Source organism: Cyprinus carpio, chromosome A7 (genome assembly GCF_018340385.1).
Source record: "Cyprinus carpio isolate SPL01 chromosome A7, ASM1834038v1, whole genome shotgun sequence".
Classification (NCBI taxonomy): Eukaryota; Metazoa; Chordata; class Actinopteri; order Cypriniformes; family Cyprinidae; genus Cyprinus; species Cyprinus carpio.
In genome coordinates this window covers 12,606,852-12,634,327 of record NC_056578.1, presented here as the reverse complement: position 1 = coordinate 12,634,327, position 27,476 = coordinate 12,606,852, and the positions used below count along the sequence as shown (strand labels likewise).

General features: G+C 38.2%; 1 protein-coding gene across 3 annotated transcripts in view; it reads right to left on the bottom strand.

Annotated features, from left to right (window-relative positions):
• The window catches only part of LOC109100061 (lysine-specific demethylase 6B-like), an 81,951-nt gene that overhangs the window by 27,782 nt on the left and 26,693 nt on the right, over positions 1-27,476 (bottom strand). The window contains exon 3 of one of the 3 annotated variants that reach the window (XM_042759720.1): positions 25,961-25,997. The exons of 1 other annotated variant lie outside the window; for it this stretch is intronic. The gene's annotated coding sequence lies outside the window, so the exon portion shown is untranslated. Of the gene's footprint in view, positions 1-15,014; positions 15,384-25,960; positions 25,998-27,476 lie in introns of those variants that run through there. One more of the 3 variants, XM_042759719.1, reaches the window with a different exon arrangement.

The following is a 27,476-nucleotide window of genomic DNA, read 5'->3' as shown; positions in this document are numbered from 1 at the left end:
AAGAAAACACACAGGCCCACTACAGACAAACAAGAAGACTGTTCTTCCATTTTATTAATGATCTCCAAATGACACCAACCAGAACTGGAAATTTTTTTTTCTATGCAGGAACTTCCTATTGGCTTCTAATACAGAGCTAACAATATTTTATGTCCCTTGTCCCAAAATCGTATCTTCACACAAACCTTTTTGCATTTTTATATTCTCATAAGTCATTATTTAATACATTAAGCTGTTTTCCTCATAAAGACTGTTGGCTGCTCTACACAATTTTAGCAATTTTCAAGTTTTACTTTTCTAATGTATTCAAATCCTAACCTACACGACTTCAGTCATTTTTTAACTGATCAGAAAGGAGCTGTTTTAATTTTTTTTCTTTCAGTATTAAATGAATGATACACGGTGTCACAAGCTAAGCCTGGTGACGAATAAGAGATTACATGGACTTGATTTGAATTGTGACCATGTTTTCCACAATTAAAACACATACCATAGGCCTTGCCAGAACGTTGCATAACAGGTGGAGCTTTAGTGTTACAAGCCTTTTTGTGGGTGGGCTTTAACATCTTAGTTTGACTAGTAGTATAAGAGTTTGAACCAACCTCAATCCCCTCAGACGTACCTCTGGCAGGAAGTAGGATACCTGCATACCGGTAGTTTCCAGAGCCTATCCGTGCAGCGATGTATGCCTCAACAAGCAGAACAGCTTCTGCAGCAGTGGAGGGTTCTGCTCTTTTACCCAAGTCCTTACTTCTGTGTAGAGCACTCGTAAGTATTGCTCCAACACCAGAGTCTCCATAATATCTTCCTTCCTGCTGCTGTCAAACTTTACCCATGAGCAAAACAGATCCTTGAGGCGGATGTAAAGTTTTCATGGAGTCTCTGAACCTCAGCTGGTATGTTTCAGCGTTTATTTCATATTTGGCCAAGATTGCCTGTTTGACCTCATAACAGTCCTGTGTCAGCATCGGGTCCATTGTGACAAAAGCACTTAACAACGGGATAAGGCGTAAAGCCCGGTCCTCCTTTGGCTACTTGAAGCCTTTCGCCAGTCTTTCGAGTGTTGTGAGGAAAAGCTAGATGTCATTGTTATTCCGTAGTCGTAATTCCAGCCCTGGTATTCAAAGTCTGGCTGTATCTGGTTGACCTGATGCTGGAGGACTTTGTATTGTTGTTCCTGATGTGCCGTCTCTCTTTCTTGCCTCTCATCAAACTCTCAAACATATGGGCGAGACTGGTGATGGCCACTTCTGATGATGTAACTTCAGCAGTGGATAAACCTACAGTTGCACCTGGTTCCTCCTCTTGCTCAGAGCCCTCGCCAGGCTGACTCCTCAGTGGTGGCATCTCTATGAGCAAAAAACCTCCAGCTCGTTTATGACCAGGGCTTCTACGACCCCTTCTGACACCAACTTTGATGGATGGCCCAGAGCCCATAGGAAATCATTTCAAACAAGCTGGACAGAGGTTCGGTGCGTTCCATAAAGATGGTTTATTTTAGCTAGAATTTATTAACATGGTCAGAAACTGAGAAACAAACAAAACAAATACTTCAACAATGTGCAAAAATAGGCTACACCAAGTAATTTTGGTCCAATTTGCCACAAAGTTACTCTTGGCCTTCAAAACACAAAATGGTCTCTTGAGCTCTATAGCTTCCTATTTATAAGGGCTAGCTCCACCCTCGGCCTGTACCAAATGAGCAAGCAGGGACAAAACATACAATTTCATTGAACTTGAAATTTCATTTACAATCTATCTTAACCCATTGGTACTTAATCACACTAAATAACACAAAATTAAAAAAAGGAAGAACTCAACTGATATTCCCACTATTCACAAGTAATAAAGGTAATTCTGACTAAAATTACACTGAGTTGTGACTATTATTTTTAGAGAAATAATAGAAATTATAAAAATGTTTGAGCAATCAAAGACAAAACAAGCATAATAGCGAACTCATTTAGAATAGGCAAAACAACTACACAAACCCATGCTGATTTATAAGATGGTAAATGCCGGTGTAATCAGGTAGTGATGTGTGCATGTGTGTCAAGTCCATTTAATCTCTTATTCGTCACCAAGCTTAGCTTGTGACACAGATTCTACAGAAACCCACAATTCAAGTAAGAACAAGATTTCCCCCCACATGCATTCACAATTACCCCAGAGCTGTTAGTCAAAACATTTTAGTAAAACAGTAACTATGACTGAAAGCTTTCCACCCCTGAGGGCCTCAAACCCAGATTACAAACTGTGACACAGTTTTATCAACCTGTGTGTTATATCACTTTATTTACCTAACCGAACTCCTTACCAAACCTACACCTTGCAACTGACACTCACTGACACAGACCTGCACGTGTGCACCATTTTTATGGGTGCAACGTGGAAATCGAAGTGTGTTCATAAATTCATGTGTGAGCTTGTTTTGCGTGAATCAAGGTAATGTATTCAGCTGTTCAGAGGGTTAGTCACTATATGACTCAGAGCTGTTCCTCGTGTTGGGACAACAGACCACATACCCCAATGTGTACACAAAACACACTACACACGACAACATTCACGTGAGCACAGACATACAGCTACTTTTTGAAAAAAAAAAATGTGCCTGTGCAATAGTTGAAAGTGTGTTGTGGTTGCCTGCAAAGGCATTGCTATGTAGTTGCTAGGCTGTTCATGATGGTTACTAAGGCATAACATGGTTACAAAGGTATTCTAGATTGTTGCTAGGTAGTTATTTACTGGCCAAAAGAACCTACCAAAAGTATCTGTGATATTCCTCAGCCGGTTGTTACAAACCCTTAAGAAATTTTTGTAAACCCTTATAGATAATTTGTTCATAATTATATCTAATGGGGCGTTTCCACTGCGTGGTACGATTAAGCTCGGCATGGCTCAGTACGGTACGGCACAGCTCGGCACGGTTTGCGTTTCCACTGCAGTTTAGTATCGCTTTAGAGTGGGCGGGATTATTCACGTCGTTATAGTTGCGCCGCCTCTACTGCCACGACTCCTAAAAAAAAAAACTTCATTCCGCTCTCGCTGGATCCGCTCCTCTGCTATCAATGAGAGGAACATCTGTACTTTCGCAACAGACAACAAAACTTTTAGTTGTTAATAAAAGGTGCGATCGTTCAAAACAGTTGCGTTCGATCCTTCGCTGGCTGTGCTGATTTAAATCTAGTGGTTCTTTTGTGTTTGTGTCAGTTCAGTGTTCAGTGATGCAGGTAGTGACGATTCTCTCCGGCCAATCAGTGATCAGCAGAGTTTACGGGTCACGTTTTGGTGACGGTACGGTTCACTTGGAACCTCAAACGAGGTGGTACTAAAAAAAGTACCAGGTACTGTACCCAGTGGAAAACCCCCCAAAAGTGAACTGTACCGAACTGTACCGTGCCGTACCTTGCAGTGGAAAGTGCCATAAGTGTTGTCTTAATTTAAGGAGCTTGTTACGATTGGGTCCTGGTTAGGGTTGTGCTGATAGATGATAGTATTGTGTATCGATGATAGTCAGAGATATCGATGATAGCAGATGTCTTTGTCGATAGTCAAGACGATATTAGGCTCATTCTCCTATTAATGTATTAAATTATAATAATAATAATTATTATTATTATTTTTATTTGGCGGCCCATTATAATTCGGCTATCAAATTGCCCAGCTATTTCACTTCAGCACCACATTTCGCACGCGCGCAAATGAGGATTAGAGCCTGTAGCCGGTGAAGAAGTCTCCATCCCCAAACAGACGTAGCCTACATCGTCTGCAGATATAAGGTTTTTCATTGTATTTTAACAAGTAATCTGAACGGCCTATATATGTACAATATTTTAAACGAGCCCTCACTAACTGAGTTTAATGCCACAGTTATGTTAGAATGCATGTCATTCGTTTCTGTTGGGGTTGCTTCCGTCTCGACATGGGGCACACGGTCCGGAGCGCTGTATGACTGATGCATCGGTTCAATTGAACTTTACTCCAAATATATGAACTTACCTGTTTTCAAAACTTTATATTTAACGTGTTCGTTTATGTCCAATATTTAGTGTTAAACTGTTGGTCTTTAAATGAAATCTACTATTGATTTTCACTGTTGATTGATTTTGCAGAACATTTAGACTGATAACTTCCGTGCGCAAATGCGGCAAATTTGTCACAGGATGTGCGATATGACAGTTGCGTCAGACTATATATGAACTAGCTATTTTAAATATAGTATTTTCATATTTAACGTTAGTTTATCAGTATGTTTGAAAGTATTTTTTAGATTATTGGTGATTCCATAGGCTCACTCTCACGCACCTGCGCGGTTTAAAACACCAAATAGTTATGCTATGACAAGTATAGAGTCTCTCTCTTTCTCCACCCATGCACGATAATATCGTGTATCGTCGATTTCACGGGCTGACAATATGACGATTTGAAAAATGACCATATCGCCCAACACTAGTCCTGGTACCTAAAGTTTGAGTTCATCTCCCAATGTAAGTCTACTATATTTTTTTTATCACTGTTTCATAGTCCACCAGACAGATTACTTTAAAATAAAAACTACACACCTTTGCTTAACAAGTTCAGCAGCAGATGTAGGCAAAACACAGCTTGAATGCATTGTAGGCTGTCTTGGATAAAAGTGTCTGTCAAATGCTTAAACAAGCTTTCTTTCAGGGTTCAAAATTTAAGGGGGTTTGGTCAAATCCCAAATGTACCCACAGTTGTTCCATTATATATTCTTTTATATCTTACTTATTGCCTGTATTTGCTGAACATGGTTATCCCTGCACTGTTGTTTGCTGAAGGAACCACATTTGATTTTCCTCCAAAGCACTGCAATGTGTTAATATGACAATAAACATGACTTTGACTAACCACAGTATGAACAATTGTAATAGAAACTGCCTTGGCAAGCAATCCTAAATACAGAAAGAATGGTACACTGTCACCATCAAGCCTTAAAAATCATTCAAGGTATACAATATTATTAGAATCATTCTATGGAATTCAAACCCACAAACTTTCCGTCCTGTTGAACTAGAATGTTACAGAAAGTCTTGCAGAGACAAGTGAGACCAGGTCAAATCATGATCCTGCTTACGTCTGCAAGTCCATTTCATTTGTTTTGGTCTAGCAGGTTGCTGCCCACTAGTCTGTGTTCGTTCGTGTGGTTTTGATTGCGATCAGTCTTGTGTGTGTGGGTGTGCATCAATGTGGGCGGGTGCAAAAACCACAATAAAGATTTGGTTTCGTGAACTTTTGCCACACATTGCATGAAAAGGTCAGATTCAGCCATGTATGGTTTGCGAAAATTACCCACATGCAAACCTGTACCCACACACACGCTAATGTCTAAACAGTAACCAACAAAGTCAAGCAGGAATCCCTAGCGCTAAACACAGAGCATCTGTGCATGTGCATTTGAACTCTCTCATGAATATTTACTTTGAACATCTGTCAGTCATTCATGAGGGTGTGGTGCATTTTCTGTAGGTCTCTTTCAACCACACACACACACATACACACACACACACACACACACACACACACACACACACACACACACACACACACACACACACACACACACAGCTGACCACAAAACAGTAGCCTGAGTTTAAGAAACAGACAACAGCCCACAACAAAACAGCCATTTTCTCTGTTTTCCCTAACAAAGTTCAATAAACGACTTTCCATCTACATCCACAGACAGCCAGACTAGACAAAACTGTCTTTCGTGCACGAACGCGCGCGCACATACACACTTGCATTTGTGGTTTACAGGGACTCTCCATAGGCGTAATGGTTTTTATACTGTACAAACTGTATTTTCTATCGCCCTACACCTAGACCTTCCCTTTACAGAAAACTACTGGCAATTTTTGAATTTCATAAAACACTGTTTTGTATGTTTTTTTAAGCCTTTTGTTGTACGGGGACACAGGACGTATCCTCATAAACCATGTTTACATTGTAGTACCCATGTTATTATACACATTAGTTGTTTCCTCATGAACCAAATATACCAGTACACACACACACACACACACAAACAGAGCCAGCAACAAGAACATCCGCCAGTCAGGTAAAACCATGCTGAGGTGATCAACAAACAGGCTCACACATGTCTCTGCACCTTCTCCATTTCAAACACACACAAATAAATCCTAAACCCTGAGGGACCAATTTCTTCTGTAAATCAGTCTCAGATCTGAAGTGAACAAGTGTTTTGGGCCAGCATTTCTTTACTGACTTCAGTTCCTGCAGAGCATAGCCAGTGCAGACGACTAGCACAGACAGACAGTGCAGACTGTCATTATCCGCCACACCAAACATAGCAAATATAGTCTTCAGAGTTTAATGGCACTAGCGTTTCTACCCTGTCAAAAACATATGGGCTGCATGTGCATTTGTAACCAGTAAAAGCTGTTTTACCATGTCCCAAAGAGGTCAAGTCATACAAAGGCAAAGATAAAGTCTGTTTTATAACCTGTATAGCCCATAGTCTATGTTTTATAGCCCATAAGTCAGCATCTGTTCATTTTTTTATTATTATTATTATAGTCAAATAGCTACTTTTTCCTGATTGTACAGTTACACAGACATAATTATGCCTTGATGGGAGAGTTCACACAAAATTTTAAACTCTTGTAAACATTTACTCATGTCATTACTTCATGTTGTTTTAAATCTGTGTAACTTTCTTTCTTCGGCAGAGTAGAAATTAAAATATTTCCAAAGTCAGTGAGGTCCAAATAACATTGGACCCCAATAACTTTCATTGATTGGAGTATGTAAAAAGTGAAGTGAATCAGAAAACATTTAACAGTGCACTTAATAACAATAATTAACAAAAATGAACAAAAGACAAAGAGTAAGTAATTTAAACGTTGTCTGAAGGTTTGCAAACTGACCTAAAAGAAAATACCATGTCCATATTTAATGGATGCTCTGAATTTGTCCTCATTTGTTTTCTGGTGTTGGTCAGCAAAATAGCTTTTGGTACATTAGTGCCACCTGTGTGAGGGTGTGGGTTAAATGAGTGTCGTATTCATCAGTATATCCATCAGTTTATATTTAAATTCACTTTCACTCAAAAACTTACAAAATTGTTTAAACTCGCATATGATCCACACATGGCGTCGCTGAACCACAAGACCACATACACACACACACACAAATACTTAGAATACACTTCATATAATATGCCAACACATACTCAAATTAAACAAATTTGTGTTCGTGTAAACACATGGTTTAACAAGATGCTCAGTCAAAAACACTGTCATCAAATCTAAAGCATGCTGCAAATTTAAGGCATGATGAGTATGTGATAATGTCTGCAAAAGAGGAAGAGAAAGCAGACTGAAAAAGACAGCAGCAGAAATTCAGTGAGATGTGGGGATGTTGAGGGGAGTTCCGGGAGTTTCGTACTGATGTTTTGCTTTTGTTTTGACTGGAAAATGAAGAAACCATGTTTAATATCATATGAGACCGCACACTACATCACAGCATCAGTTGACAGTCCTCATTGCAGAATATCAATCAGTGATCATGAGATTTTCTAGTCTCTTCTAGTTATGGGGTTATACACAGCATAGTAAAATGTCTGGAGTAGAAAATCATTTTCTATGGTCCCTTTTTTTTTTTTTTTTTTTTTTGTGCAATGGACAAAGTGTTGTTTTGTTTTAGTTCAACATAATCAAATGGAAGTAAACTTTGCCAATCTCAGCTACAAAATACAAGCATAAAGTCCAGAACTGTTGTGGTTCATGACATCTTGTTTCTGCTGAAATCATCCTAATTCTATGGAAATAAAGCAAGGTAATTTACATTGATATCTATAAATATGACCACATTAGCTGACTGTCTACATGATAAGCACATGTAAACAAAACAAATAGATTAATTTTAACAAACCAATGTAATCCACTGCTGTCACTGAGCAACACACAGCTGTTTTGTTTCATTAATGAATGAACAAGTGTTTTGAACAAATCATTTGAGTGAACAATTCAATGATTCACTCATAAAAAGACAGTGGCTAAATTCAAGATATATGTATATTAGACTAGATTACTACTATTTCTGCCATTACTTTCAGAGATAGTACAAGAATATATATAATTGTATATATTTGTGTTTATGTATGTGAACATTAATAGGCTTGCATGCTTTGTGTTGAGTTGGTGTGTAATGCTGTATGTGTTTGTGAGCGTGCAGGTGTGTTCATGTGTGTGTGTACGGAGTCGATGAGGCAGAACTCAGTCCTTTCCACACCTGTCCATCTCTCCCTGGGGGAGGAGCCTGAGGCTGCAGAAACACACACACACACACACACACACACACACACACACATTAACATACAAAAGCCTTTTGTGTTGACTGTCTTGCTGTCCACACATGCACACGTATACACAAAAATATGTGCTGCATGTGTGTGATCAGGGCTGATGACACAGGAAAAGACAAAATAATGTATTTTACAAAAGCATGTTTGACAGATGCTGTCATATCAAAGGAGTGTGTGTATATACACAGTAAGTGCAAATATATAAGGAAAGATGATGATGTATAGAGAGCGAGTGAGAGAAAAAGCGAGCATTTAGTGTGAAGGAGGGGGAGGTGGGTTACTCTGGGACGGCAGAACCCTGTGACATGACACAGATGCACTGATGCTGAAGAGAGCGAGAGCGAGAAGGGGGATGGGAGGAAAAGGAGGAGGGGTGTGAAATCACACTGCTGTTCTATTTATTCTCAACCAGAGCACACGAATGCTCACACACACACACACACACACACACACTTACATACACACACAGCAGGGGACGCCACTATAGCTGCGGGCAAATGGCTCCACATAAACATCCAATAAAAGCAATGTCCACATTTGCCTGTGATACTGCTGCTAAAAACAAATGGGATCAGCTTTACACACTCCTCGTATCTCGCACCTGCCGCACTAAAGGTGGTAACACATCCACGCCAGCTAGCAAGCACACCAAATGATTCAGACAGTATTCAGCATATAAACCTTAAATCCCAAAACCCCTCCTCTCTTTCTCTATCTCTTATTCATGATGCTACCTCACAGCTAAGAGCCTAAAGTGTCTGTATAAACAGACTGGTATTATGATCTTAGAACTAAGAATCACATTACAACACCAGTTTACAAAAAAAAAACAAAAAAAAACATTCAGGCTCTTATCAGGGCTCAGCTATAAAGATGGACCAATGGTGCTGCATTACTTGCCAATTACTATTATTATTTGATATTACAGGGCTCCAGACTAACATTTGAGAGCAGTGGCACCAGCGACACTAAGTTCTGCAGATGGTGGTGCCAGAAGCAGATTTACTAATAATATTACACGTTCATTTCTTGTTCATTTCATGTTTATACACTTTTGACAGTAAAGCACTGACCTTGAGTTGGGAAGCATACAAAATGTACTTTTATTAACAATAATGTGCAAAATGTAATTTTTAAACAGAAAATGTATATATTCTACTCTTATCATTATTCTTCTATAGTAAGCTATTATACGAAACTGACAACTTCAGTGATTATTAAAAGGAATGCTCTTTATGTGAGATTCAGTCGCAAATTGACGAAACGTTTGTGACATTGTCTTACTTCATGTTCATACACAAAAAAGTACAAAACTCCGACAATGTCACTGATATTTGATTTTTTATAACAGTGATATTAAAATTTCAAAATATAAAGCAAAAAGTAGAAATGAATGACTAATAAGCCAATAAGTGCTCCTCTGCTTTAAATTGGACCATTTTTACGCCTTTCAAGGGTCTTGTGCCGATGGCCGGCGAGGTCTTCACAGGGGATCTGTCTCTATAGGGTTTGTCTAGTAGACATGGTCTCTGCTGATATTGTAACATGTACGTCACACAATGCATAAGAAAATATAATTTATTATATTCGTTATTTGCTTTTTTTTGTAATTTTTAAAAAAAATCATTAGGTATAATGAAAATACATAAATATTCATTAAATATAGAAAATATACATTTATATGAATAAAATAAACATTTGGATCAGAGTTCTGTTAAAATACATTTTACTTACATTTAAAACTAAATTAAAAGAGACAAAATGTTTACGTCCAAAACATGTTGCACAAGTATCTTCAGTCGGCCCGCACATTGGCTGTGTTTTCATGCATAAAGTTTCATGCAGGTGAAATGCAAACTAAGGCCAAGAGATGAAGACAAATTGCCAATTTATTATAAGGCACAAAGACAAATTCCACTTCATCTACAAAACCAATAGTCATTCATAAATCACATTCATAATGCACACACCCACATTAAGCCATCTGAATTAGTGCTCCAGAGATCTCACACTACAGAAACAAGAGCAGTGAGAAATCTATTAGAACATCGACAATGACTTTGACTGCAACATGGCACACATACATACACTGACACACATGGGGGTCGTCTATACAGGCTCCCACATCTACAGGAAATGGATCAGGTTACTGGAGTGTGAAACACAGCAGAGGCAGAGCAAACACACACACACACACACACACACAGATGTCAGTCCAGAGAAAGGCACTAAATCTCGTACAGACCTGCAGAGAATCTCGCCGTTGTGCAGCCTGAGCGGCTCCAGTTCTTATCGCACATCTCACACATACACTAATGTGGAGTCTTTACACAACACTACACACACACACACACACACACACACACACACACACACACACACACACCTCAAAAAACAGACCTTATACAACAGGTCAGAGTACAGCTAAAATCTCTCTGACAAACACATACTGTACAGACCTTACTCAAGAGGTCAAAGCTCACTGGAGAACTGGGTTAGAAAGGCAGCTCACCCTTAATGGCATTACAGAGGACAGAAAGAGAGAAAAGAGGGATGAAAAAGTGTGATGACAGAATAATCAAGAAATGGGGCTCAAACACACGCACTTTTGACCCTAATATGACCTTTCTCTCTTTCCATATCACTTTGATCTTGCCATCGATTGGCCGGGTGCCATTTCACCCATTGATGGCGTAACTCTATCGCTCAGTCACATGACTCCATTTAAGTAATGTGAAATGGCCATCGATCACACCCAGGGGTCACAGAAGAGTCATGCCCCATAATGCACTTTGCAGAAAGATAAATTTTGGGGTGTTTGATCATTTAATCTGGCAAAACATCATGCAGTTTCCTCTGAAACAGGTGTGTGATGTTGCATAAACATTTCAAAAGCTCATGGCTGATGGGACGTGTGTACTGTAGAGAAGACTGACACACACAAACACAGATCAGTTGAAGTTTAACAAGAAAGTGTTTTGGGTTGTCAGCAGGCAAATACATAGAGGGGAGGAGGAGGAGAGAGAACGAAAACAACAACAGAGGCAGATCAAATACATATAAACAGAAAATTAAAGATGACAGAAAACACACACACATACACACACACACACACACACAACCACAGTCTGTGTTTGTGTTTATGAATGTTTGTAATGCTTATTTTTTTTCAAAAGTCCCTATTTTGGCTTTTTTTTTAACCCTCTATGGTCAGCTTTACTTTATAACAAAAAAAATTCACATTACATTTTTTGATGGAATTTAGAATGTCTTGAGAGTAACACACCATCATGAAAAGCAATAAAATCTTTCACTTCTAGTTTTATATTCTCACCAGGTAGCCCCGCCCACACTGAAAAATGACTGGACCAAAATCCTGCTCCTCATGCATACTAAAAATTAAACATAGATGAGTGTAATGATTCTGTAAGTTTTCAAATATCAGCAACGTTCCACAAGGAAAACCATAAAAAACACAGTGTTGTCATTGAATAAGCTATAAAAATATAAGGTATGTATCCTTACATTTTCACTAAAGTGCACTGAGATTGCAAGATATCACTCAGTCTGTATGTTTAGCTATATATATATGTGTGTGTGTGTGTGTGTGTGTGTGTGTGTGTGTGTGTGTGTGTGTGTGTGTGGGGGAGACTTAAATGTGGTTGTCATGGTGCTTTTCTTATAAACACTCCATGCACACCAAATAATATTATAAAATAAATCTGTCAGAATCTCTGCAGTGTATTTTTTTTAAACAAAAGCACTGTAGCATCCATGCTAGAGGACAAAGATGCCGTTAAACATAAACTCGATATTCCGAGAAAAACAGCTTTGGGTGTTTACTCAAGAGAATGTGTGCCAGTGTGTGTCAGTACCACCTCATTCCCAGGAGACTAAAGCGAGACAAAGGAGACGCAGGAAACACAGGTTTGTGTTTGGAGTTATCGAGTTGCACGCTAACGATAATAAGGAATTTATGAGAGTGTGTGTGAGATAGAAAACGCCTGACACTGAGAAAACAGAGAGACATACTGTTCACATCTATCCTTCCATTTCTGTGATTTTAACAAACTTTACCAAACAAAACAAATCAAACATGATCTCACCATAGAGCCATGTGCACTGTCAGCACTTTCATCCTAACACAATTCATAGAAGCAGCAACTGCCATGATAAAAAAAGTGTTCACATTTGCCAAAGTATTATTGAAAGCACACATACAACAGTAGTGCCAATTTTTTAGGCTTCATTCTATTCTAGAGATTAGACTGATTGATAGAATGAGTGATATATAGATAGAACTTATAGAAAGATAGACATTCTATATAAAAAGTTGTTTTAAAAGGTTTCAGTACTTTATCTAGTATTAATGTCAGGTTATCTCTATGCATGTTAGTGTTTATGAGATTTTTTTCTGTGGAAATAGTTCCTGTCACGTGATGTTTGTGTTTTCAATTCAGTTCAAGTTTCAATTCAAGTTTATTTGTATAGCGTTTTTCACGATACAAATCATTGCAAAACAACTTTACAGAAAATTAAGTTTCTACAATATATTAAGTAGAAACTTATCAGTGGTGACTGTCAGTTAATGTACATATGGCAGAAACGTACGGAAAAAATCAATTAAAGACGTAATCAAACAGACGATGAACAATTTTAACAGCAATTATTATATAATGCAATCAAACTTATAGCAAAATTTGGAAGTTCTGTATGTTCTTTCACTCTCATTTAAGCACACATGACCCTGTTCTCCAGCAATCCGTACATTCTCGTGTCCTATGATGTTTGCACATCTTTCCTTCTCAAAACCAACCAGCTGGGTGTCTTTACCTACCCACCTCCCCCTCTCCTCCTTCAACCAAAGAGCATTACACCAGCCAAGCAACATTTCCCCTCCCCCATCCCCCTCTCTCTCGTCTCCTTTTCTTCTCTAGGCAGCCCACTCAATCATTCCTGCCTCCCTCCCTTCTCTCTCTCTCTCTCCATTCCAATGAATGCACAATCCCCCGTTCAGCCAGGCCTGTCCTGGGGGGTGGGGTTCAGGGGACACACACACCCACACCACATCTGCAGAAGAACAAACGCCCATCACAGGGAGTGATAAAGAGAAAGCTTACAATGGAGCCTGAGTCAAAGCCAACATGATTGGGAAAGAAAGCTAAAAACAGCATACTTAAACCAGCCTAAAATGATTTGATGGTCTTAGCTGGCTTTAGAGCCATTTTCGACACTTCAGCTGGACAGGCTGGGAAGTCTCAGCTAAATTAGCTAAACACCAGCTGGGACAGCATAAGAAACCATCTTAAACCAGATTAAGACCAGCAAACCACCCTAGGCTGGTTTTTCAGCAAGGTACTAAATACAACAGCATGGTTTATTCCAAAAACACCATAGCAAATACTTATTTACACTACTGTAAACAACAACAACAAAAAAATTAGAAATCAGGTAAGAACTTAAGTTATTATTGTCTTAATTTTTTTTTTTTATGACAGTGCTGGCAAACGCCATGTTAGCTAGGACTAACAATGGTATTTGGACATAAACAACTATACAAAACTACTTCAGAAATACATAACCAGCCCAGTCATTACATGTGCTGACAATTAGATTAGCAGCTAATGAATAGATTAGCACACTGCTAATCACCATGGCATTGTGGGTAATAATAGTCCTCACGCTACTAATGCTAACAGATTTGGACTGCGTTGGGCTTAAACAGCAGCCAGAGGAGCTCAAACAGGAATGTAGGCTAAAAGCAAAAGCGGCATTAGGACGACATGCACACGCTCTGATGAAAACCGGCACCGGCAACACTACGTCAAATTCATTTCAGAGCAGATAGTCATAATTTGCTCTTTTGGCCATGGACAGGGAGAACTACTGAGGAATGGAGAAACTGAATACTGACAGATGAAGACGTGCGAATGTTTTACACTTCTCCTGATGATAATGATGAAGTGTGCTCTTCTGGCAATGTTTTGTGTTTCTTTATCTTAGTGGAGAGCTTTAATGAGGGGCGGAGCCAACTTATATACGCCCAGCAACACACACACACACACATCCGCACAATGACTCTTGATTGATCGAAACACTCCAGGATGCCGGTAATGGATGTGGGTTGTGTGAGACGGACACACGGCCAGGAGGAAGTGGAGGTTCACACACTTACACCGCTGGGGTTTTACTCTAGTTCTCTACTAACACAATCCATAACCACCACTTCCTATGACCTATGAACAGCATACGCCTGCAAAACAATTACACAAACTCACCCCACTTAACAAAGAGTCAATAACAGAACAGGAATCTTGTCAGGAACAATCATGTATACATCCTGCTTTTCAATATGGATGTGTGGGAAATAGACCGGAAAACTGTTTTATCTTTCCCTTTTTTTGCAGTAGAGTGAGTGTGTGTGACAGTCATAATATAAACAGAGCGAGCCGGACTGACTGCATACAACAAGCTTTCTTTGTGCAGCATTCCGACTGGAAAAAGCAGAGCAACTTTCTCTCGCTTTCCGCCTAGAGTGTGTTTTGATTCTGCTGAGCTGTCCAAACGCAGCCAGGATACTTTCACGGTTTCAGTTTAAATGCCCTGCTGGAAGCACAAAGAAACAGAGCGGCAGTGGTGGATAGAGGGAGCGTGCGTGTCTTACCGTGTTTCCCAGTGTTATTTCCTGTGTTTCTGAGGCAGTTCCACACTGTGAGCTGCTCGTTCAGTCTGTTCGGTAAAATCTCGGCTCTTATTTTCCCTTTAACCAGCTGCAGGCTTGACTACCTGCCCCCCTCACACACAAACACAGCATGCACACACATACACACACCGGCAGCAGGGCTTGCAAACAAAAACACCATGCAAAAGCTGACACAGTCAAGAGTATGCAGGATTCCAGCTCCAAACAAAACAGAATTCCTTCTTTTTTAGCCAAAGAAAAAAAAAAAAAGAGTGTGTCTCCCTCGTTCTCCTTCTCTCTGTGCTTTCCTCCCTCAATCCTTCTCCTCTCTCTCTCTCTCTCACTCACTCACACACACTCTTTCTCTCTGCTTTTTTCCACTCAGCAGTCAAACAAAGAGAGGAAAGGAGCTGGTCTCTTACACACACATACACACACACACACAGCGCTTAAGCCCAACCCCCGCTATAGGCCAGCCTGCCTCTCTTCATTTTTTTTTACATCTCTCGCTCTAAACATCCCCTCCCCCCGTCCTCTGTCACCTCTCTCTCTCTCTCTTAGCCTCGCTCTCACCCTCCCTCCACTGTTGCCAACTTCTTTCAGAGGAAAGTAGCTAAAGCCCGCTTGAAAAGTCGCTAGACGACGTCATATGTTAATTAGCATATTCACAACGTCATTGCGTCGTATTTCTTTTAACATGTTTGCCTCTCTGTGCTGACATACTGTATTTTAATGCAGCCAAATTCTCAAACTTTTTTCATTGAGATACTTTTCAGGTTTTTTTTTTTTTTTTTTGTCAGACAATGGGATGAATATGAAATGCGGCCCATTAAGACTACATAACCAGCTCTCCCTTTTAAGATGTTAATCTGCACAAAAATCCTGACTTTTAATTGAGCCGTCGTCTAATGAAATCAAATACACATAAAATAAAGATGACAATGGCTGTGCTGTAATTTTGGCTTTATTTGCATGTAAAATTAGAGTTGGAAGCAACAGAATATCTATTTTAACTGAAAGCGCTGCTCGCTGAACAGATGCAGAGAGAGGTGTGAGCACTGGGATAGCAAGACCTTGCGCTCGTGCGGCAGTCTCACAAAGTAAATAAGGTTCCTCTAAGAAGTTGCTAAGTAAAAAAAAGTCACTAATGGGGTCTGAAAAGTTGCTAAATCTAGCAAAAAAGTCACTAAATTGGCAACACTGCCTCCCTCCCTCATTGTGTGTCAGATAGAAGGGATCGGAGAGCAGAAGGGATTCTCTCATTCCCTCCCAGTATTTCTGGGTGATCTCAGAATCCAAGTGAATCATGAATCTGCAGAAATCCACAGAATGCTTCACAGATTTCTGCAGACATCTGTGATTCACAAAGTTGTACACTCTCCTTCCATGTTCGTTTATGAAATATTTTAAGTAAGCAACACTTTCATTGTTTCTGCCAAAACCATTGAGAAAATGCAGGAAAAGTCTGCAGGTTTTGTCTGAGCCCGATCATAAATCTGAAGACTACATATCAAGAACTACATATCAAGGAGGTCAGTAGGTCAGTCAGTATTGAGAGGCTGAAATGATCAACTTCTGCAGTTACTTCTCTCATCTGGCTGATTAGCAACGCAAACTTTTGACAGCTTAAATTCTGGTTCATATTTTGTACACAGACTGATCAGATTATTTTTCTTTTTTATTATTATGTTTTTCACAATTAATTTATGTATGACCCAATTACAAAGATGATTACAGAGGAGCCAGGAGGGGCTAGTCATATCTAAAGTTAAATCTTAGCTTGATTACATTGTCAAGTTAATTTTTGAGTAGAGCTTATACTAAATAAATATTCATTTATTTTAGCCAGCAATTTTTTATTTACTATCATGAAAATGTATCACATATACTATACTGTTTCAAAAGTTTGGGGGCCATAAGTTCTTCAGTTCACTTACTTGAACTGCAGTGTACATTGGCATTAAAGTATATTGCCCATCATGTTCTCTAGATAAATGCATCAAGCACTGAAAAACCTACATAAGCTATCAGCTGTGAGAATGTCAGTGAGAATGTGAGAAATGATAAATTTTAGTGCTAATTTGATGAAACCAATACAGATCAGAATTTATGTGATTCGATTACTAAATCCAACTGAAAGCTAAGGGAGTTTCTGTATAATTTTGTCTGCATACATCACCAGTGAAATCTGTGTGAGATACGCATCTGTGTGTGCATATATGTCCAATGCATAGGAAAGAGAATAAAGAAACAGCTGTTTTGTGCTGTAAATTTTTTTTTTCCTACTGTGTCACCTCAAATCACCCTCAAGCACACACACTCACACACACCCCAGAATGGGCACAGCAAATGAGGATATCCACATATAGCTGAAAACATTCCACTGCGAATCCCGAAAAAGCAGGCTGGATGGAAAACCTGCTGACTTGGTGTCATGCTTACATTGTTTAGTAATAAAGTAAAATGCACACACACACACACACACACACACAAAAGTCATCCCCTGATTCACTGATGCCGTTTTAAGCTATTTTTAGTGTTCTTTCATGAATTCCACTCCCATCATTCAACAAAGAAGAAAGTTATTCTAAAAATCTCTCTGAGAAAGGAAGAGAGGGTGAAAGAGAGAGAATTCAGAAGCCAAATAAAGCCAAATTTACTATCGTCCACAGTGTCTTTGGCCAAAGCGTTACATCATTTCCATTGTATTGATTTATTAGTGCAGAGATGTGGCCGTGTGCCAACAAGAAGTGAAATATTTGACTCTTGGCCAAAAGACAAAAGAGAAGACAGTGTAATAAATGTGTGTCAGGGAATGCTGGTGTTATCAAAGTCCTTTGTGGAGTTACGTAACTAAACATATAAAAAAAAAAAAAATGACTGAGTGACACACGACAAATAACCATGCGTCAGCATGTCAGATCTAATGTCGTCTGGACTGCACCATCCTTAATTAACAACTTCTTTGCAACGCCTGCATTACATGAAGCACGCTTGCACTGTAAAAGTTTTAATTCTGAAATGCCACATAAACATCTAAAGTCTGAAAGAAAATGTAACAGTTTGATTTTTCTTTTTCAGACTAACCCATCTATATCATGTGATTGTAACTTGGCTTCGTTCATTACATATACACCCAATATATACAAAAGATAAAACATAGAAAAACATATTTTTCTCTCTTCTGTCTACTGTTCTTTCTTTACTGGCATAAGATGTTAAAGAGGGAGCAGAGAGAGAGCAAGTGTTGACAAAGAGAAAGGAAACTGTGATAGGAGGAAAGGAAAGTAAGAATCACGCTCTTCTGCTCATGCCACAAATCATTTCCTCTTCAACATTTCCAACTTCTTATTCCCTTTCTTTATTTCTCTTTAAAATACACAACGAGGCACTGCGGATTAATTGGCTATTAATGTCTAATGAGCTACAGCTGTGTGCAATACCACTCAGCACATTCTTAACAATGCATCCCACAATGCACCACTTCAGTCTTTTGACATAGCTTTAAATAAAGTTAACTTTTTTCAAGAAAACTGTCAATCAATTCATATAAACAATGTTAACCCATTAGAAATCATTACGAACTGATTAGTAACAACAATATGGCCATGAATACACTGCAAAGTTTTAGAAGTAGCAACTAAATTTACTTTCAAGAATGAGAATAGAAAGCAGCTCCTACTCTGAACACACACACCCACAAAGGATTGTGTCTTGAACAAAATTAATATTTCTTTTCAGCAAGGATGAAACTTTTGAATGATAGGTTAGTATAAATACATAAAGACTGATTTCAGTAAGGCTTAAACAATAATTTGTCCGGAATAAATACACGTCAGTGTAACGACTATAATCTAGGTGTTTTGTGCTTTATCTGAAAGACAAAAGTTGATAAGAAATTATTCCATTATTCAATAACACACAACAATAATTCATTTTCAAAAGATTGAACCATCTATCCTATTCCAAACTGGGTGTCTGTATGTGTTTGTTTGTTTGTTTGTTTATTAAGTTTTTTACGCCATGTTAGCATCATGGCTATTTACATGGCAAAAAAGTTCAGTATCATCCATAAGATTTACATTATATAAAACATGGTGTTTGTATGTGAGCTCCACAAAGATTTGAAATGCCTGTATGTGTGTGAGAGACAGTCATGTGACTCGCACTCCCTTTTTCATTAAAAACTGATACCTCAACCCATCTGTTCAAAATGAAGACTAGGGAGAGACAGATAGAGTGAGAGAGAGAAAAGGGTGTTATAGAGAAAACTCTATTATCACTTCCTCTCATCCATTCTTGCTTTCGTCTAATTCTGTCTCTCTCCTCCATGAGAAATTGTTTCCTCTGAGGATGTAAATTAGTATTTGTGTTGTCTGTCTGGCATCATCATGAAACTATAGGTCCATTTCCACCTCCATCTGACTGCCAACCATCACAAGAGTGCATCAATAATCTATTAAACGCATACCAGCAAAATGAGTGACACACACACATACACACATTCCCACTGTGAATGTGAGGTGAAGGTTAAGTGCTATCCAGTGTGCTAGACTGCCAGTCAGCTGCTGCTGATGAACATACACACACACACACACCTTCAACACTGATGCTGCATGTGCTTCAGTGCACCCTTTACTTATACACATAATGACAAAAACACAGTAATTTCTCGCTGCACTCACTCTGTTTACATCTCAGGTGGCTCCAATCACAAATGGTCATTTGAGACAGGTTGCTATTAACATGCAGATTTCATTGAGAAGTCTCAGATTTGAGATTATGTATATAACTTAGGTTAGTTTGTCAGTTGTTCTGTCAATGAAATGTGTATGAATCTTCACAAATGTTTTGATCAAATGGTTGCTTTCTTCAAAAGAAGGGTCACTGATAAAGTGTAAAACTTTTGTTCTTGTGCATTGATTGCATGTTAAGCAAAGAGCCAGAGTTCTTTGATTTTTCCAAAAGTGATTTTTCAAATTTAAACTATAGTTCAAAAAGTTTGGGGCCAGTTTTTGTAGAAATTAACATTTTTACACAGCAAGGATCCATTCAAGGATGCATAAAAGTTACAGTAAAGACATTAATGTTACAAAATATTACTATTTCAAACTAATTTGAACTTTCTATTCATCAAAGAATCTTGAAAGAATATATTATGGTTTTGATAATATTAAGAAATGATCTTGCACACTAAAACAGTATTTATTAAAGTTTTACTAGAAAGGATCAGGTGACACTGAAGGTTGGAGTTTTACATTTTTAAAATACATTAAAATAGAAAACTAATGATAATATTTAATATAAAATTTCTCATGAATATATTTTTAATTTTTGTTGCATAGCTAAACTCAAATTATACAGTGAAACTAAACTCTTCAGGTCTTGTATGACTGAGCTCTGGCCAATCTTTTTAGAGAAGGAATAAGAGTGAAAAGAAAGAACAAGAAACATACCGTTTATTTGTAACCCTGAAAAAACAGGAGCCAAAGTGCTTCCTGTTTAGACTAGTGGAAGTAAAAGGGGGGCGGGGCTGGCATCATGTTATTATGACATCATGGTACACTGATCCCAACATTACAGCATTAAAGAGACCATGAACTGCGTTTTTTATAAATTATTTTTAAATGTTCTCTGAGGTTCACTTATAATGTTAGTGTGATTTTACATAAAAGAACATCATAATTTAGAAGTAAAATGCAACTCCATGTCCTGTTTTTGAGCCTCCGTCTGTTTTTATTTATCGGCGGGGCACATTTAAGAGTCGCAGGTAAACGCCCACTGCTATGATTGACTAACAGTTTTGCTTATTTAAAATAACAGATGGATGCTGCTGTGACATACTCTGAAAACAACATGGGTCATTAAGGTTAAAAATGTATAAATATTCAGAATATACGAAACGTTCTGGAAACGACAATACAATAGTGGTAAAAGCACATTTATTCACACGTATGTGTTGCGACATTACTGTTAGATCCACTCTAGTCAGACTCAGCACTTCATGATCATTTACTTTCAGTCCCTTTGAAAAGCCTGCATCATACTGTCTTGTTTAAAATGAATCTGTAACGAAGTAAAGCAAGCAAACAAACAGTGTTTCACTGACGCAATCTGGAACTTTTTGGTAATTTTTTTTCACATTTTTCACTACACTACACAGTGTCTTGCAATCTTATAATGTCATCTGTGTTGTTCTGTTGATGGAGTAATCCTGTGTTTGCCTCTCTCTAGTGTTTCCTCTCCTCCTACTACAAGCGTGTATCAGTGGGCGGGGCTAAATAGGCAGTGATGTAGAAGCACGTGCAGACGGTGCTTAGCCACACTATTACATCATAAAGTGGCACATTCCAAAACGAGTCATTTTCTGAGCTTGATTTCAGTAAAAGCTGTTTTAAAACTAATGAGAAAGTTTTGAATTTTAAAAAGGTACATGATGTTTTTATAGTACATTGACCTATTATATGTCAAAAGATCAATGGAAATTTGATATCTCAGTATATGACCCCTTTAAAACACGAAAGAGCAACAATCTGCAGAATAAATCGCCTATTTCTCAACTCAAACTAACTTCTGCTTATAAAAGAAACAGATGGATAGAAAGAAAAACAGAGAGCCACGTGAGTTTTGTTGGAATTGCAGTTTAGTCCTGGACATGTTCAGAGGGAGAATCGGAATTTGGAATTCGCCTGCTCTGTTTTCCAACCCCCCCTCCGCCTGGAGCTTAAAGAATGCACCTCCACACAGCTGGCCAAACACACACTCTCATACGGGAAGAAAAACACATGCATGGAAACACACCTCATCCATACATGAGAATCAAACACATACTGGGAGACGACGACTTGCATGCATACTTAAATATGCACTATGGCTGCACACACAAACACACACATTAATATGTTCTCAAGTGTGTATCAAAGTCAAACTTTTGCTAAAGTGTGTGCATGTAACAAAATATAGGAAAAAAATAAATGTTCACATCATTTGCATATTGTAAGGCAAGAATGGCTGATTTGGATTAATCAATTGGATCTGCAGGATGATAGTTTGCTCTGCCATGTGGAATGTGCAGCAGGAGCAGCATGCATTTCATGACAGGGTGGAGTGATCCACAGCGGGGGGAGGTTATCCAGCAGGGGTTGCAGGAGGAGGTGAGCGGGTTTATGGGATATTTTTAGTAATACCACTTCTGCTGTTAATACAGACATGAATGTAATACTATAAGCTGCAATAGGAATCTCATACTGTATGTAAATGCTCCAACATGATAGTGTTTACTGTCTAGTTCACGTGGACCATGAGATAAACAGGCTCAGGAATAAACATTAGCAGGAACTTCAGCAGACCAGCAGAAACCATGACGACACCTCACAAATCCACACACATACGGCTGTATCATGCAAGACTGGCCTGCAGACACACAGACACGTTTAAAAAGTAAAAAAAAAAAAATCTTACTCACCCCAAAACTTTGAACAGTTGTGTAATATGTAATTCAAATTATATCTTGTATCTACATATTAGGCTAATGTTTGACAGTCCTGAGAACTACAGGATAACAGTTAAGGTCAAAAAATAAATTCATTTGCTGGGGACGGATTTCAAGATAAATCAACACCTTTAGGCAGGCAATTTAAGACTGCTTTTTAAAACTCCACCTTATGGTCACGTTTAGACTTAGAATAAGTTTATTTGTGTTTGAAATGAGGCATTAAGATGAATTTTAATGTCTCAATCAAACTCTACAGTTAAGTATGTAAACACAAATGATGTTACATTAGTTTAAACCTTTCAAGTGTTCATTTTCTTTCTCATGCTAAATATCGTCATGGTGGAAGAAATCTTGCTAAGAAAGTTAAAAGTTAGTTAAAGTATCAATATGTTTATAGCTAGCAACCTGAATAACAACACAACTGGAACAGGGTGCAAATGAATATCTCTATTAGTGAATGTGCACACCACATCTAATATAAATCCAGCATTGTCCCAACTGAATGAATCTGTAAGTATTTTTATCTACATATGTGCCTCTGTCCCCACAGCTCCCTGTTTTGCTATGGCAAAGATCACACACACACACACACACACACACACACACACACACACACACACACACACACACACACACACACAGATTTATTCTGACCTCACATGGACGGAAATGCAGGAAGAACAAAAAGAAAAAAAAAAGTCCTTGGAAAATCTGCTCCACATTTCCACCACATCTCAACCCACTGGGATCCTGAACATCAAAGTCTGTGTGTGCGGTTGAGCTCGGGCTCGTCCATCCAGATGCATATTTACTCAGCAAACACTTTGGTTCGGTTGCTAGGACACCTGCTTAGGACACGTGCTGAAGCATGACAGGGCTAGATGAACTTTGACCTTTATGAAGGTGACCTTTTCGACCCTGCAGTAGCATGGCTTTTCATGTGGCCAACTCTCCCATCTGATCTTTCAACTTTCCCCTTTGGCCCTAATCCACAGCTTACAGAGATAGTTTAAAAGTGCTTATAGGATGGAGCAAGTTTGTGTGAGATGAAAGTTACTTGAGAATGTAAAGGAATGTAAAAATACTACTAAAAATTCACATGTGAACAGGTGTGCATGTGGTCTTTAAATACACACACACACACACACACACACACACACACACACACACACAGTTAACATACAAAAAAATACGCAATTAATGTTATTTCACACTCAATAATTTCAGTCTTGAATACTTCTGCCCTTCTTTTCTATATATTCTGTTTATGTGAGAAAAAATGGACTTTTACACATTCACACACACATTTATTGCTTGTACAGTATGCGTCTATGACCTTGGCCTGCTTACACCTGACATTAACATCCGTCTCATGTGATCCGGTCACAAGCGGTAAACGGAGACACATTGCTGTTTATACACGGTAGTAAAATGCATCTAAAATGCATCTCCTGTGACCAGTTTTCACAGTTTTTGAGCAGCAGGATCTCTGATTTCATGATTGTATGTGTAACTCACTATATCAGTTAAGGTTAATGCAATAAGGCACAGTGCATTAAACCCAGTTTACACCTGTGTTTAGTACTGACCACTTGTGATTGACTCAAACCAGAAGAATACTAGGTTTAAACAGAGAATTTAAGCAGGTCGATTAATAAATATTGAGTGTGTGAAGACACACAGAAGCCATACTGCTTTGTTTATACATACACTACCCTTCGAAAGTTTGTGGGTAGTAAGATGTTTTTGAAAGAAGTCTCTTATTCTCACCAAGGGTACATTTCTTTGATCAAAAATACAGTGAAAACAGTAATATTGTGAAAAATTATTACGATTTAGAAGAAGTTTGCTATTTTATTTTAAAATGTAATTTATTCCTGTGATGGCAAAGCAAAATTTTTAGCAGCCATTACTCCAGTCAGAAATCATTCTAATAAGCAGATTTGGTGTTCAAGAAACATTACTTTTTATTATTGATGCTGAAAAGTGTTGCTTAATATCTCTGTGGAAATGGTTAAATGTTTTCAAGACCATTTGTTAAATATAAACTTCAAAAGAACAGCATTTACTTGCATTTTTTTAATACTATAAATGACTCTCCTGTCACTTTTGAACAATTTATTGCATCCTTGATCAATAAAAGTATTTTTGTTAAAAAAAAAAAAAAAATTCCTATGTTTATGTTTTGTTCCATGACAGGTCTACTACACAGCAACCACACAAATTGTTTCTCACACACATTGTTCAACTTAAAGAGTCTTGCGTCTGAAAGTAGGGTCTGATTATGTGGCCAGAAAGCCCACAGACCTAATAAACTGCTGTTGGGTCTGTCCTACAGACCCTATTAAGTGCTCACTATCGGCTGAGTCAGCTACAGACAGCTCACGCTTAGACAAAACACACACACACACACACACACACACACACACAGAGGTGAACAGGCACGTGCATCTGGATTCTCTTAGCTCACATACAAAAGAGTTAGTATGTGAACTGCTCTGAATGTGCCATTTGTGTGTGTGTGTTGGGATGTTCGGTCAGTGCTTTGATAGCTGCTGGATGTTAGAAGAGGAAAGGCATCAAGTCCAAAAAGAATGAGGTACAGGGAAAGAGAGAGAGAGGAAAAGAAAAAGGATCCAACACACAAACACAAACCACATGCAGCTGGTCTGTACACGCCTCAGCACGTGAATCCTGCACACTTTCCTTATGGGTTCAGGGAGTTTTTGTGTGCACAGATGCATATATATATATATATATATATATATATATATATATATATATATATATATATATATATATATATATATATATATATACATATATATATATATATATATATATATATAGCTGCTGTTTACAAATGTGTGCAAGGTTGTGTGTTCAACTGCCTCACTTCTGTCTTCACTGCACACACACTGGTTTTGGCCCACAGAAAGAGAGTGAGTCACCTTTTGGGTTCAAAGGCCTGCCAAAAATATAAAAATAGAGTGGAAGACACACACACACACACACACACACACTAACCAGAAACAGAGTCACTTTAAACTAAAATACATCAAACTACTGAAAAACACTGGTTTCTCTGTCACAGCCCACCTACTGGACAGAGACATATGTGTCCCTCCCACTGTGGGCACCTATAGTTGAGGGGGCGTCGAGCTGTCTAATACCCTCCCCCATTCTGCTCTTGTCTGACTCCATGGAGAATGTGAGAGAGAGACAGCCTCTGAAGTTTTGGAAGTTTATCTTTCCTTGGCTTTAATCTTGGATGTCAAATCCCCTTTCTTTTATTTCGGTCACACACACACACACACACACACACACACACACACACACACACGTTTGCTGCTGCTAAATGGTCACAGTGGACAGAACACTACTAAAAGGGATAGTTCACCCAAAAAAGAAAACGTTACCATAATTTACTCACCCTCATGTCATTCCAAAGCCGAATCACTTTCTTTCTTCTGTGGAACACAAAAAGGGAAACCTACATGAATACTCATTAGAATGGATTCATTAAAATAGCAGCACATCATGACTCACTATAACACTTGATGAAGTACCCAAAAGAGCCCATGCAGCATTTTCCAAATGCTCTGATCAGTAAAACTGTGGTGGCTGCCAGTGCTCCGTGAATCTAAAAAATAAAGATGATGACTACATTTACATTTATGCATCTGACAGACGCTTTTATTCAAAGTAAATTACATTGCATTCAAGGTATACATCTTCATGTATTAGAACCCTTGACTTTGGTGTTTTTGGCGGTATTCTCTACATGAATGCCACTTGATAAAAGTAATGAAGTATACATCATTTTTTTCTGCACTGTAGTAAATGGTGCAGGTGTGATTAGTCAAATGCAATTCATGGTCAAAATGCTTGCCTTGGCAGGGTAATAATGTAAACAGTGGGCTTGACTTGAATGGAAAAAAAAGACAAAAAAGAGAAAACGACTCACTGCTCTTATATTTATCACTTAACTTGAATGATTAGTTGAATAACTTATGTTAGATTGAACCTATGGCAAAACTTATATTTAAGTTATAATTTAATAAAAAATCCGTCAAAGCAAGATAAAGATGCCTGTTTAATAGCATACTACCTTTTAATTAATCTGAGTGTCGTATGTGATGTTGTGTTGAATGCAGATGGGGGTTTCACTGCCATGGGGGAAGGGAGAACGTCTGGACGCAGAGGTCATGAGGGTTCAGGGTGTCTTAAAAGTTTTTGTGTGCAGACAGACAGACAAACACGCACACACAACTTCACACTCACTCAGACGTCTAAGGTCATGTTACTGCCCCGATTTTGCTACGCATATAAACGCCTTTACCACAGTTCAGCTGGCTTATTCAGTGTGACAACATCAAACTATCACATAAATGAGGTCTTCTTGCATTGCTGGGTTTTTATAATGAGTTGATTTTGATGGCTAACAGCATTTTGTTGTACATGTAAACACTGATTCCACAATGACTTTAAGATGGAATGCTGATGACAGAACGAGTCCAAATTTACACTTGCATACACTACTCTTCAAAAGTTTGGTTCAAATATTTTAATGTTTTTGAAAGAATTTGATCAAAAACAGTGAAACTGTGAAATATACAATTTAAAATAACTGTTTTCTATTTGAATATATATTTTAAAATGTAATTTATTTCTGTTATGGCAAAGCTGAATTTTCAGCAGTCATTACTCCAGTCTTATGTCACATGGCCTTTTAGAAATCATTCTAATATGCAGATTTGGTGCTTAAAAAACATTTATTATTATTAATAATGTTGAAATCAGTTGTGCTGCTGAATATCTTTGTGATACATTTTTTGATGAATGGAAAGTAAAAAAATAAGTTAAACAAAAAAATAATTTATTTGAAACCGAAATCTTTTGTAACGTAAAAAATGTCTTTACAGACACTTCAGATAAATTTAATGCAT